The sequence below is a fragment of the Sinocyclocheilus anshuiensis genome, unplaced genomic scaffold, assembly GCF_001515605.1.
Source record: "Sinocyclocheilus anshuiensis isolate Anshui unplaced genomic scaffold, SAMN03320099.WGS_v1.1 scaffold717, whole genome shotgun sequence".
Taxonomy (NCBI): Eukaryota; Metazoa; Chordata; class Actinopteri; order Cypriniformes; family Cyprinidae; genus Sinocyclocheilus; species Sinocyclocheilus anshuiensis.
This window is the reverse complement of record NW_015539857.1, coordinates 99634-100540: the sequence shown is the minus strand read 5'-3', so window position 1 is coordinate 100540 and position 907 is coordinate 99634.

Sequence of the window (907 nt, the reverse complement as noted above, 5' to 3'; positions counted from 1 at the left end):
ATGCTATAACGTACAGGGTCCTGCAAGAAAAAGACAAGACCCGCAAATCCGTGGCCAAAGAACAGCAGAATATGAACGCAATGCGTCTCTCGTTAAGCGTTTTCCACCTGTAGAAAACCATAAACACTTAATATGGCGTAATGTATTAAGATGCTGCTAAAATATCAAATGCAATATACAGTTTATCAATATAATGAATATGTATAGCCTAGTATTTTCCTCCCATACCGCAAAACGTGGCATAATGTAGCATAAAGGAATAAGATGATAAAGACCAAACTCAATATGCTCCTCTTCATTATTAAAATATACATAACTAATATGTACAGGCAAGCAGGTGAGCCCAGAATAAACGCAACGTGCAAAGTTTCGTTTATCCATATAGAATAAACTGTCTACAGATCTTTTATATCATTGTCTTTGTCCATTTTACGTGTTTTATTTATAATGATTTTCTATGGGAAGAAAATGTTTTAACGTGGCTACTGGCTAACGTGGCTAACGTGGCTAACACCTTAAAATTTACATAACTAATATGTACAGGCAAGCAGGTGAGCCCAGAATAAATGCAACACGCAAAGTTTCACGTTAAGCATTTCTCCATACAGAATAAACTGTCTACAGCTCTTTTATATCATTGTCTTTGTCCATTAAGCTACATTACGTGTTTTATTTATAATGATTTTCTATGGGAGGAAAATGTTTAACGTTACCGCATTGCATTCTGGGCTCGTCTGCTTGCCTGTACGGAGTTGATGCTTTTATATCACTTTTTATCACATTCATATTTGTTGGTCTGTATATACTTTGAGTCAACAACAAGACATAGGCTACTGGATTGCCTTTTATCATTCGTTATTATGCCACATTAAGCATTTTGCTGTATGGGAGGACAAGTGAAAGTTTG